Source organism: Pongo pygmaeus, chromosome 14 (assembly GCF_028885625.2).
Source record: "Pongo pygmaeus isolate AG05252 chromosome 14, NHGRI_mPonPyg2-v2.0_pri, whole genome shotgun sequence".
Taxonomy (NCBI): Eukaryota; Metazoa; Chordata; class Mammalia; order Primates; family Hominidae; genus Pongo; species Pongo pygmaeus.
Genome location: NC_072387.2, coordinates 24,819,690 through 24,833,495, shown reverse-complemented (window position 1 = coordinate 24,833,495; position 13,806 = coordinate 24,819,690). Strand labels below are relative to the sequence as shown.

Genomic DNA, 13,806 nt, shown 5'->3' with positions numbered 1-13,806 from the left:
TCCCCTGGTGAATGGATAAATAAACTGTTTGATGTATCCATACAATGAAATATCACTTAGCAATAAGAAGAAATTAAGTACTGATACTGTATCAGCAGGAGACAGCAAAATGCCTAGGCAGATATGGAAGGGTCCCCGGAGAATCTCCAACCAGCCCCACAAGTGTTTACACCAGATGTTAAGTGCAGATAAGGGAACCTGGACTTGTCTTGCCTGGACATGCTGGCAGCAGACCAGAGGCCAACATGCACTGGGGGGATGGGGTGGAGCCACCAGGAATTCACGCCTTATGCAGAGGGGGATCCCGGCCTCTTCAGCTCATGTGCTCCTGGTATTCAATTGTGAGGTGGAAACCTGTTTGCAGGTCCCCTCTCCTTGCTGAGAGCTTTCCTTTCACTTAATAAATTCTGTCCTCCTCACCCTTCAATGTGTCTGTGTACTTAATTTTTCCCGGTCATGAGAGAAGAACCCAGATGTAGCTGAACTAAGGAGAAAAACCCCACATCAATACCTGCTACAACACAGATGCAGCATGAAAAATTATGCTAAGTGAAATAAGCCAGTCACAGTAGTCCACTTGCTTTTTATTTCAGAGGCTTATAAGCAAATCTATATAAAGAAGGTTGGTGGTTCCCTACGGCTGAGGGAGGAAGGGAAAACTAGTGAAGATGGCTAAGTGATGTGGGGTTTGTTTTCAGGGTGATGAAAATGTTCTAAAATTGATTGTAATGATGACTGCATAACTCTCTGAAAATACTAAAGTCAATGACTCGTATATTTTAAATGAGTGACTTGCATGGTGTGTTCATTATTTCTCAATAAACCTGTTACCCAGCCCCCCCAAATTAATTTGGTACTAGTGGTCTGGAGACAGGTACTGCTTGGTTTCAGATCACTGGCCAGAATTAAAGACAGACATAAGAGAATCAACAGCATGTCCTTTTTATAGAAAAAAGGTTTATATTTTAAAAACTATCCTTTTCATTAGTATCAATTGTGTAAAATTAAATGAAAAATCTTTCTTTCACTGCTTAAAGCACTGAGAGATTTACATTGAGGAATAAGACCTTGTTTTCTTTGGCCCCAATTTCTATCTAAAGGGTCTGGGAATCACACCCTTCAAACTATCAAATCTCATCAGATAGGTTTTATTAACTCTTATAATGTGGCTTCCTTTCTGACCTGATTCTGGTGCAGCATCACAGAGAGAAGAAGCTGAAGGAAATCAAAATATTTTACCACCAAATATATTTTTCTGACATATTTTGAAATGGCTGCTGCAGGGTCAAGAGATTGAAATGGCCCTCATGAATGCAGCCCAATCTCTCCCCTTCTAGGACTCCCAGATCTGGGGAAGATTGACTAAGAGGCTGATGCATTTAAAGTCTGAAAAGATATATTTACCCTCTATTTTCTCCACATATTTTGGCAGAATTTGGGTTTTTCCATTATCAATATGTTCCCAAATTACGTGATTTTTAATCCCAAAACTGATTTAAAATTACCATATGTTGGAATATAAGTTATTCTCCTATAAAGATACGTGCATTTGTATGTTCATTGCAGCACTATTCACAATAGCAAAGACATGGAATCAACCCAGATGTCCATCAGTGATAGACTGGATAAAGAAAATGTGGCATATATACACCATGGAGCCATAAAAATGAATGAGATCATGCTCTTTGCAGGGACATGGATGAACTCGAAGCTGTTATCCTCAGCAAACTATTGCAGGAACAAAAAACCAAACACTACATTTTCTCACTTATAAGTGGGAGCTGAACGATGAGAACACATGGACTCGGGGAGGGGAACAACAAACACTGGGGCCTGTTGGGGTCAAGAAGGAGAGCATCAAGATCAATAGCTAATTCCTGCGGGGCTTAATATCTAGGTGATGGATTGACAGGTGCAGCAAACCATCATGGCACACGTTTACCTATGTAACAAGCCTGCACATCTCACACATGTAATCTAGACCTTAAGATAATTTTTTAAAAAAAATTACCTTATGTTTTGGCTTCTTAATCAGAATATCCATTTTCAGTTGATCTGTTTTTAAGTCTCCATGGCAACCGAAATCTTCATTTCCAAATACACTTAACATATTTATTGTCATTTCCAGGAGTTTCTTATATCTGCAGAAATGTACAGAATTAGTAAGTCAAATATTTTTTAGAGTAAATATTTAATAATTGTTTAAACAGATATTATGTTATAGCATATCAAAGAAACACATCTATAAACTATGATCTTTTCAGTTTCAACTGAGCATAGTTTGGAAGCATTCTATATGAAATTGTAATCTTAGATAAATAATATGAAGAACAGTTTTATGGCATATATGGCAGGTAAAGTGTTATTACAACAATACAGTTTTTTTTTTTTTTTTTTTTGAGGTGGAATTTCACTCTTGTTGCCCAGGCTGGAATGCAATGGTGTGATCTTGGCTTACTGCAACCTCTGCCTCCTGGATTCAAGTGATTCTCCTGCCTCAGTCTCCCTAATAGCTGGGATTACAGGCATGTAGCACCACGCCTGGCTCATTTTGTATTTTTAGTAAAGATGGGGTTTCACCATGTTGGTCAGACTGGCCTTGAATGGTCAGACTGGTCTTGAACTCCTGACCTCAAATGATCCACCTGCCTTGGCCTCCCAAAGTGCTAGGATTATAAGTGTGAGCCACCACACCTGGCCTAACCATACACTTTTTGTAAATAAACTATTCATATCCATGTTGGTATGCTAAGATAAAATAACCTATTAATAAATATAAGCCATAACCCAGAAATGAGTAACCAAGATAAAAAAATAAAACACATACATTTGAAAAAGACAAAAAATTATATTTTGATATCCATTCACAGTCTATAAGAAGAAAAAAAGTACACACAAATAGCGTCAAGGACATTATTCAACGTAGAAAAAGAGAAGACCAAGAAAGAGGCAGAGAGATGTGCGACGATTTAAAGACTTTGAAGGGGAGATCTAGAGATCTTTGCTGACATAATGTCAACAAAATGAAAGAGATACAAAACCATATAGAGAAAGGCAATGACAGAAAAATGTAGATTAGAATCAGAAGACCAACTTAAGTGCTCCATAAATAAACAGAAAAGTAGCTGTGTTCAGGGCTTCAAAGACACATTCCATTTTTTTTAAAAAAAATCTGTGATCAAAACATGAATGCTCATTTTACTTTTAAGTTATACATATATTTTTGTATATATGAAATTTATTTCTGTAAAACAGAGGTTTAATAATAAGTATACTTTGTGTATACAACGGAGGTATCTGTGTAAAATGAGTAAATTTCCATATGTTTTATATCTAAAAGAAAAAGAAGCAGAAACAAAATATAAGCTATATATCAAGATAAATTTTGATGTTAAAGAATGACACAATAGGTCTTCTTTAAAGAATTTGAATGCAGCAGAGGATACTACAAAAGGAAGAAAAGATGACCACAGACAGCAAAAATATCTTCAGAAATAAAAATTCGAACTAGATAATGAAGAGTGCACTTGACATTATATGTCCAAGGCTTTGTCATTGTTTTCAAAATCATTAAAGAATAAGTGGCTGGGCATGGTGGCTCATGCCACTTTGGGAGGCTGAGTCAGGCAGATCACGAGGTCAGGAGTTTGAGACCAGCCTGACCAACTTTGCAAAACCTCGTCTCTACTAAAAAATACAAAAATTAGCTGGGTGTGGTTGCACACGCCTGTAATCCCAGCTACTCAGGAGGCTGAGGCAGGAGAATTGCTTGAAGGCATAGGTTGCAGTGAGCCAAGATGGCACCATTGCACTCCAGCCTGGGAGACAGAGGCACTGTCTCAAAAAAAAAAAAAAAAAATAAATAAAAATAAAAATAAATAAATAAATAAATATAATATTTTGGCATTAAAAAATTTTCAGATTATGTTGTTTCTCTTTTATACATATTTTTAATACAATTTTTTTCATCCCAACCTTGCCCCAGCAGCTCAGCTGACTCCCAACCCCATGATGCACATGCCTATAAAGTTGTGTTGTGAGTTTCTGAAATACATTTTAAAATAGAGTTCATTTAATTATGAAAATGGAGACATAAAATGAATTTGTATCTCGGTTTTAGTCAAGTAAAATTAGAGCTAAATCAATTAATAAATGATTAACACGTTCTACAATATGAAAGCCATACCCAGTTGCCTCTTCTTCTAATTCATGATTTTTCTTTCTTATTTGATTCACATTATACTCCAGTGATGATACTAACACAAAAAGTTTCCTTAATTCTTCATTTTCTTCTTCAGGCTTAAAAAAAAGTGTTTAAAATTATTTTTGTAAAATCTAGAGACCCTCTTTTATCTTAAAAATATTATTTCTCATAAGTTGATCAGTAATATGTATTTAGGCAGGGGTATAAAGTGCATTTTATAAGCCTGATGCCAATAAGGGCAGATTTCAAAAATAGTCACTTTTCTTAAAACCGCTAAAAGTGACACATACTTTCATCATTATATTTTCTGAAATTTAAACTGTCAAAATGTTTGTTACAAACAAGCGTTTTTACACATAAAATACTAAGGGTTAGTAAAAAATGTGTAGTTATATTTACATTTTACTTTTTAAAGATGCTCTAGAAACATTGTCATTAATAGTTTAAGATATTCCAAGTTTTCTTAAATTACATCTTACTAAGACGATTTTTAGAAAACTCTTATCTATTTCCCATTACATTTTTGATCCTCATCTGTCTTCGGGCTGAGCTAAATACTGTCATTCTCTGTAAGTATTCACCCACAGGTTTCAGTTTTTCCCTTTCTCTTAACCCTTTCTCTTTAAATAAAGTTTTTTTCTATAATAAACAAAAACACAACTTTTGTCTACTTTTTGTGGTTTTTCTATTGTCCTGTTTCTCCCCTTCCATTGGACTCTGTGACACATGGTCTCATCCAGAAATCTATTTTTCATCACTTATTGTATTTTTAATATGGAAATCTGATTTTTAATAATTCCAATAAAAAAGTCCAAGGGTCATGAAGGACTTTATCCTGCTTTACTCAGCAGCAACTGTGAGCAGTGACCAAATGTTCCCTCTGCTCCTCTGACCCCGCTTCATTTCTAAATGCAGCAACCTCTGTTTTTCAGTCCTATTCCTTTCTGTTTGTTTTTGAGATGGAGTCCCCCACTGTCACCCAGGCTGGAGTGCAGTGGCACGATCTCAGCTCACCACAACCTCCGCCTTCTGGGTTCAAGCGATTCTCCTGCCTCACCCTCCCAAGTAGCTAGGATTACAGACGTGTGCTAATTTTTCATATTTTTAGTAGAGATGGGGTTTCACTATGTTGGCCAGACTGATCTTGAAGTCCTGACCTCATGATCCACCTGCCTTGGCCTCCCAAAGTGCTGGGATTACAGGCGTGAGCCACCATGCCTGGCTGCTATTCCACTTTTTAAATTCTCTCAGGACTCCTAAAATCTCAAAACTTTGACCTAGATTCCCTAATCTACATTTCCAGCTCTGACCTTTTTCTTGAGGCCTCTTCCTTCTAGTACACATATTATAGACAATATTCTCAACCACACGCTCAGACATTGCTACTTGGTGCAGATTACTTTTGTAGATAGTGAATCTTGTCTATTTTATGTTGGTTCTTATTGATGTTACTTTGAGTATACCGTTATTTTCTAATCTCAAAGGGGGACAGTCTCACTGTTACGATATTGACCAGTATACTTTGTCCTTTTTTTCTTTCTTTCTTCTTTTTTGGACCAGTCTACTTTGTCCCTTTTTTTCTCCTTCTTTTTTTTTTGAGATGGAGTCACACTGTGTCATCCAGGCTGGAGTGCAGTGGCGCCATCTTGGCTTACTGCAACTTCCACCTCCTGGGTTCAAGTGATTCTCCTGCCTCGGCCTCCCAAGTAGCTGGGACTACAGGTGCCTGTATGTACACCACCATGCCTGGCTAATTATTGCATTTTCAGTAGAGACAGGGTTTCACCATGTTGGTCAGGCTGTTTTTGAACTCCTGACCTCAGGTAATCCACCCACCTTAGCCTCCCAAAATGTTGGGGTTACAGATGTGAGCCACGGCACCCAGCCCTTTTTTTCTTTTATAATGAAAACTTTCCCATGAGAATCAGATGATCAATTGTTTGCCTTTGTTTTCTTTTAAAGAGTTTCCTTTTCCATAGAGATATGGCATGATGAAAGTCTTGTTGTAAAGTTTCTAAAGTTTCTTTCGGGGGACACTCAACTATATCATTGGGAAGCTCCAGTCAAGTAGACATCTCCCTTCTTCCCATTTGAGATTCTTCATCTCAAAATGGTGTCCACCAAATGTCTTCATCCAGGTAGTCTCTTGCTTAGAAATTCATGAGATAAGAACCTTCTTGAGAAGTTAGAGGCTATTGATTGAGATGGTTTAATGCTGTCCCTTATATGTTTTACTCCCAAGGCAGACATCAAAGTGGCTAATAATACTATGCCTGATGTCTAACTCACTTCTATGGGAATCTATACAAAACGTTTTATTTATGAGACAGAGTCTCACTCTGTTACCCAGACTAGAGTGTAGTGGCTTGATCACCACTTACTGCAGCCTCAATATTCCAAGCTCAAGTGACCCTCCTACCACAGCCTCCCAATGTAGCTGGGACTACAGGCATGCATCACCATGCCTCTAAGTATTTATTTATTTATTTATTTTTTAAAGACAGGGTCTCTTTATATTGCTCTGGCTGATCTCAAACTCCTGGGCTCAAGCGATCCTCCTGCCTCAGCCTTCCAAAATGCTAGGATTACTGGCATGAGCCACCTCCTCCAACCAGGTGTTTAACTGGGGACTAACATGAAGCACTTAGAAGAGTACGTGGAACATAGTGAGCTACATAAAATACTTGCTATTAGCATAATAATTTTATTGTATATCTTAACAAAATTGTGTATATTAGGCAGGTGGCATGCCAATGGAAGTAGTCTCCTACAGCTGCACTGAATCATTCTTCTCACCACTGAGAGTTGCAGCAAATGGGGGGCATATAATTTATAACTTACCTTTCTCTGTGCATGACTCAGTAGGCAATGACTATGTATGTACTACAATGTAAATAGCACCTCCTGGATTGAATAGTACATAACTGACATGACCAGCAGAGACAGGCTAAAGACACTGAGCTGAAAACCCTGGACTCTATTGCTAAATCAAGGCTCCTGAATCAGTTTCCTCTGAGCAACTGTTGCTGTGGTGCTGGTTCACAAGCACTCTGCTGAGCACTCAGATTGAGAAGCTGTGCTATTGTTCATCAGACAAGCTGCAGCCAGAACGGTTCAGCTGACAAACTGGTAGCAGTCCAGAAATGCACTTCTGGCTGCATAGTGAAAAAACACCAATTTAGATTCTTTTTCACAGTGAGAAATACATAAACATGTGATTGAATGATTCTCCTTTATTAGACTAACTGATTTAGATTTGATATTTAATTGCTAAAAATACATTTAGAATATAAACCTTACTGTGTCAAGGTCTCAAAGAACAAATAATTGGTATGGTATAAAGTATTTAATTGTATGCTAAAAACTTCTAAGCTAAAATATTTTCCATGTATGCAAGGATAGGTGGCATACATATTATATATTATTCCCCCATTAAGCAAATTTATACTGAGACAAAATTATCTTCCATAAAAAAATAAAAGCCATGAAAAATTAAGGACTAAGTTTTCTGCACAGACTAGACAACAATTCCTAACACATAAGGTCAATGAGAGTCAGAACAGTCAGAGAAAGCTTCATAAAAACAAAAAAATTGTCTGCCAGGTCTGAATGAATGAGGCTAGATGAACAGAAACTGAGAAGGCAGAAAGGATAGCATGAGCAAGACAAGTGCTGAAATCTGCCCAATTAACTCTGAGGATAAAGCCCAACGGCAGGGAAATAAAAACACGTGTCCACATAATAACCTGTAACTGAATGTTTGCAGCAGCATTTTTCATAATAGCTAGAAGTGGAAACTAACCTAAATGTCCATCAACTGATGAATGAATGGAAAACCAGTATAGCCATGCAATAGAGTATCATTTAACTATAAGAAGAAATAAACTACCAATGTGTGCTAAAACATGCATGAATTCTGAAAACGTTAAGCTAAGTGAAAAAGCCAGTCACAAAGGGCTACATATTGTCTAACTCTAGCTAAGTGAAAAAGCCGGTCACAAAGGACTACATATTGTCTAACTCTATGTATATGAAATATGCAGAACAGGCAAACCTACGGAGACAAAAGTAGATGGTGGTTGCCTACAACAGAGGTAGGTGGAGGGACATGGAGGAAGGTTGCAGTCATGCCTAGGAGATGTGGCATTGCTTTTCAGGGTGATGAAAATGCTGTGAATATACTAACAGATACTGAGTTGCACATTTTAAATGGTTGAACTGTCTGATACATGAATTATATCTCAGTGAAACTGTTTTTAAAATCCAGTGGTGACCAGATAATTTTCTCACCTCTCAAGTTTTGATGTACATACTATATCAGATCTAAATATTTCTATACTTTTATAGTATATTTTAAATAAAAGGCAAATAAAGAAAATGCGTAACTTTTCAAACAGTTTGTAAATTAACATAAAACACGTACATTTCAAAGAATAGTATAATGGTCTTTCTATACAAGTTAACTTAGAATCAGCGAAATAGACACAGATTCTGTGTCCATTCACAAAAGTGAAGAAATAAGACAATTTTCTGGAACATTCCATTAAACATTGTCCTCTGATTTAATCTGGCCTGCCTCATCATAGCAATACAAAAATTACTTGAATATATGTTTAACAGGAAAAAAGTCAATTTTCTCTGAGGAATGATGTATAATTATCAACTTTTCCAAGGGTACATATTGTAAGAGAAAAGGTATGCAATCCTTTTTCGAAATGGTAGAACAAAAGTCACAATATAAAAAAAAAAGTACATTTTAAAGATAGTAAAATGGAAATAATTAATTATAATGAAAGTACAAAATAAAGCTTCTGCCAAAATTAGTATCCTAAAACATGTTATATAATTCAACCAGCTATAGAATAACTGTCGACATGTTAAATTCCATACATACTTGACTTTCCACTTGAAATAATTTCTTCTTTGAGGCCTGTGTCTCACCCAAATTAATGTGACAACATGATGTACCTTCCAGTGGAGACTCTAACATAGTTAATTTTTTTAGGCTGTCAGCCGCTTCTTGTTGAAGTTGTCTCACAACCACCTGATAAAATATTTTTGTTACTGATTTTATAAATTGCCTTATTATTAAATTATGTTAATAACATTTAACTCTAACATACCTACGTTGAAAATTATCTCACACACATCAATTCACCTTCTTTTCATCACATGTACACACTTTTATTTATTACTGAATTCAGTGAGGGATGCAGAATGTGTTATCCTCCTGCCAAATTGGTATTCTCTTAATACAACAGATTCATCCCACCATTCAATCATCTTAGAAGCTCAACTCAACCTCAAAGTTCCTAACACATTCAATCAACTGTTCAAATCCTTCCAACAGATTCCTGTCTCAGAATAAAAGTAACATTCCAATGGCCTTTGAGGCCCTAGGTAAACAGGCCTCTACCTCCCTCTCTGACTTCAAGCTCCTACAATTCCCTCCTGTAATTACTCCATTCCCACTGTACGTGAAGCCTGCCACCCCTCTTTAGTCTGAAAATGGGGATCTAATGCCTAACTCATAAATCACAGGCAGCTACAGTATCTTTGTACTGGACAAAGTTATATTCAAATGATAGTCATTGAGCCTTGAAATAAAAATTATGAGCTAATTATTAATAAAAATATTCAAAGTAAATTATGAATACCAGTGGGAAGACTAAATCAAATATGGTTTTGCTAAAATTTACCACATTTACCCTAAATTATAATTTTATAACAAGTAGATGCCTTTAAAACATTACGTGGTCATAAAAATACGTAATTTGAGACTGACATATTTTCAGATTTAAGTTAAATTAATATGAATAATAATAAAGCTATACCAACTAAAATATATAAAAAACTACTTAAAGCAAGATATTATAAGACACAGCAATACACTTCAGTTCATCTGGGAAATCTAGAATTAAGTGTCAAAGCAAATCACTTAATTAAATTTTAATTTGAAAATACTCATTTCAGGTAAAATACTCATTTCAGGTGTAAACATTTCCATTTATAACTTCATCATGGTCTTAACATGTGGCAACATAAAGACATTCAAATTATTATTTCAGTAGTACAGGACTATCTACCTTAAAATATGACTCTGTGCCTAATAAAATGTCATAGGTGACACAATGTCTTCTCTCAAAGTAAATCATCTCTCACCTCTATGGAAACAAGTTATGTTTCTAAGCTGATATAGTAAACATATTTTTCCTTTTTTTTAATTAAAAAGCTTTGTTGAAATATAATGTACATACTATAGAATGTATCTGTTTTAACATAAAGTTAAAAGATTTTTAGTACATTTTCTGAGCTGTGCAGCCATCTCTACAATCCAACTTTAGAGCATTTCCATCACTGCAAGATCCCTCATGCCCATTAGCAGTCACTACCAGCTTCCAGCCCCAGCCCTTCGCAAACATTAATCTACTTTTTGTACCTATACATTTCTCTTTTCTGGATGCTTCATGTAAATGGAATTATACAGTATAGTAAACATACTTTTTATCTACTGATTTTTATATTCAAGTAGGTTCAACATGTATCCAGAACCAAATGTTTAAATTTTCTTTCTAGAAGTTTGAAAATATTTATCTTCCTTGATACTTACTACTCTTTCTGCTTTCTGTCTCATATTGAAAGAGACTTTCTTTTAAATTATCATATTCTTTTATTAGCTTCTTATTTTTCTCTTCTAGCATGAGGTCTTTCTTTCCACTCTCAATAAAGCCTCTTTGGATATTAATTACTATCTCTTTATGATCCTCTTTCTGATGAACATCAACTAGTTGCTGTTCAAGCCATGGATTTTCATGTTGGAGTTGACATATCCTCTCTTCTACACAGTTCCACTTTCCAGTGGATTTACTCACTTTAGCTTCTGCACTTTGATACATCTCTTTCATTTCCTTTATTTGCTGCTGTGTTTGGCTTAGGTCGTTTTGTACAGTTTCTAAAGCCAATGACTTTTTTCTGAGAGTATCTCTTGTCTTACAGAACTTATCTTTTAAGGTATTGAATTTAATTGGTGTTTTAGAAAGTTGTTCAGTAAGAAACTCATCCTTATCTTCTACTTCGGAAATATCAGAACTCATTTTTACTTGTTCAGAAACATCTTGTGTTCTCTCTAAAGCAAGTTTTAGGTTTCTTTCTGTTTTCACACTTTCACTGTGTTTACTTATAGCAGCAGCCTGTCTAGACTGATAAGATTCAATTTCAGCTTCCAGTTTTTTCTTGCTTTCTTTTTCCTTCAACAGTTCAGAATTGAGCCTTATATTCTCAGCTTTGAGATCATTAAGCTCTTGTTGATACCGGAATGCTGTTTTTGTTATCATTTCCTCGTTGAGTTTTCTACACTTTTCAAGGGCAGCATTTGTTTCTTTAGCAATTTTAATGTCCTTAAGATATTTATTTTCTTTTTCCAGGTTGTCATTTTTCATTGTGCATATTTCCTGTCTGAGTATAGCAATATCTGTCTTCAAAATGCAATTTTCATCCATCAGATCTTACATTTCTTCATGATTATGAAAATCCTAAATAAAACAAAAGAAAGTTTTAGCTAGTACTCAATAAAATAACATATCATGATTACCTTTGAAGTTAAAGAATAACCTGCACATCCATGCACTAAAAAGGTTACTGTAAGTGGATATCCAACTGCAGAAAAAGTTGAAGCAAAATTTTGAACCTTATAGAGCATAAATTTCAAAAAGTTCAGAAATTTATTTAAAGTCAATGAATTTATAAAAGTAAACACAGACACACACATGCGCACCAGAGAATTTTTAAGAATTTCAGAATTGGAAAAGCCTTTGCCTGAATTACAACAAACTCAAAAGTATAAATTAAAGCATTAACAAATTTGACTAAATTAAAATATATCAAAAAAATAGCATTTACACTTTGATATCTAACCCATACACCACCCTATAGTAAGAACCTTAGTTCACAAGTATTTGGACAGATAAAATTTCCCAGAGTTACTACAGTTCTGTTTCACTGATAACATTCTATTTCAATTTGACTCTTTTAACACTTTTATAGTCAGTTATAAGAATTACATTTACTAAATCATAAATCTAGACATTATACTAGTCACTCCTATATATATTCATTGATGAACTCATCTAGTTACCACAATTTTGAGAAAGAAAGGTTAAAAATATAAGCAAGCTACAGGATTTTCACCAGGACTTCTGACTCTACTTCTAGTTCTCCAACAGATCACAGTTACTTCTGTGGTGTAAATATATCCATACAAAAGAAAACTTTTATTTCAAAACACCAATGGTAAATAAGATAAAATTTATAGAGCTCTTCTTAGAATATCATGAGATTATTTGTGATTGCAATAATTTGTTTCCTTTTTATAATATTAGGTACGGTAATCAATATGAAATGGGGGAAAGTACAAGGAACAATTTTACTGGGAACAAAATCTTTATCAATAGGTTATCACTAACTATATATTATGGCATATTATTGTTTTCAAAAGCTCTTTGTAATAAAATAATATCCTATGTGGATGCCAAGATTTATAATAAATATTAATAATTGTACCTGTGTCATCATTCATTTTTAAAAATGAGATAACATTTCTGGTTTTAGACCTAAATAATATATATTAAATCAAATGGATATTATAAGTAACATTGATAAAATAAAGTTTAAAATATAGAATTTTTACTAAAGATTGATTTACCTGATTTGGAGTATTTCTTGCAGTCTTCGGTTTCATCTCTAGTGATTGAACACTCAGTTCAAGGTGTTTTGCTTCAACTTCTTTCTTATACTGTTTCTCTTTCCTTTCTAATTCTTCTCTATTTTTTTTTGTACAGCATATTAACATTTGTTTTTTCTTCATTTTCTTGTTTTAAGGTGCATCTGCAGATAAAGACATTTATCTTAAAATTCATTTTGTTAAAAAATAGAGTTCATCCTGTGATCTACCTCTGCAGATGTTGTTTATTATCCTAATAAAATTTCTATGTTCTGGATTATTTTTCCTTTGCAGTTCTCATATATTTAATTTCTCACTTCAACATCTTCAAAAGAATGCATATTTGAAAAGTAGTAAGGAAAGAATATTCTGCTAAAGTTTTTATTACTAGTCACTCTAGTATATATTATAAAAAAGGATACTGGAGATAATTCAGTAAAGTTACAAGTTCAAAATTACCTTTTCAAATCACACAGTCATAATTATTCCCTAATTAGAAAAGGTCATTTACAATCAATTAAAATTTTAAAGTTACTATTTATTGACGAGTGTATAAGTTCACTAGAAATAAATTTTCATCTTTATGAAATACTGCAGGTGTCTCTCCAAATGATTTACAGAGTAAGATGTCTCTCACAAAAACTATATCTGCAAATGACTGTCATCCAAAACTAGGCTAAAGAGTCTAACATCTGTTACCCCACACTTTTTATGATTCTTTCTTAATACTTTCAATTCACCTTCTTATTACATATATTTTATATATTTATTAGCCTATTGTTCATTATGTGTAATATATAATTAATGCCCTTAATAAGTGTGTGTATGTTTACACAAGTTATGTTTTCCGGGGAAATCTAGTCCCAGAAGTGGAGTTGTTGAG

The 13,806-nt window shown here is 34.5% G+C and overlaps 2 pseudogenes; both read right to left on the bottom strand.

The window, feature by feature from the left end:
* Positions 1 to 4,374, bottom strand: part of LOC129011851 (ankyrin repeat domain-containing protein 18B-like) — a 50,772-nt pseudogene extending 46,398 nt beyond the window's left edge.
* Positions 4,375 to 10,763: 6,389 nt separating this feature from the next.
* LOC129011852 (putative ankyrin repeat domain-containing protein 20A2) overlaps positions 10,764 to 13,806 on the bottom strand; it is a 42,877-nt pseudogene continuing 39,834 nt past the window's right edge.